The sequence below is a fragment of the Branchiostoma floridae genome, chromosome 5, assembly GCF_000003815.2.
Source record: "Branchiostoma floridae strain S238N-H82 chromosome 5, Bfl_VNyyK, whole genome shotgun sequence".
NCBI classification, from domain to species: domain Eukaryota; kingdom Metazoa; phylum Chordata; class Leptocardii; order Amphioxiformes; family Branchiostomatidae; genus Branchiostoma; species Branchiostoma floridae.
In genome coordinates this window covers 10,303,550-10,303,812 of record NC_049983.1, presented here as the reverse complement: position 1 = coordinate 10,303,812, position 263 = coordinate 10,303,550, and positions in this window count along the sequence as shown.

Below are 263 nucleotides of genomic sequence, written 5' to 3'. Positions count from 1 at the left end.
GCTTGTCGTCTGTCTGTCTGTCTGTCTGTCTTTCTGTCTGTCTTTGAACAGCATCACTCGAAAAGCGCCTTTGATTGATCCTGATGATATTTGGTAGGTGGATATAGGGGTCGTAATCCCCATAATACTTCTCTTGCCCTCGCATGTTCTAAGTTTATGACCTTTGTGATTGTCCTGCTCAGACTTTTTTTGTCAATTTAACCCTCCTAAGCTGGTTGTTTAATCTGATCAGTAAAACGTGACCTATTCTGTGCTGCTGCTGC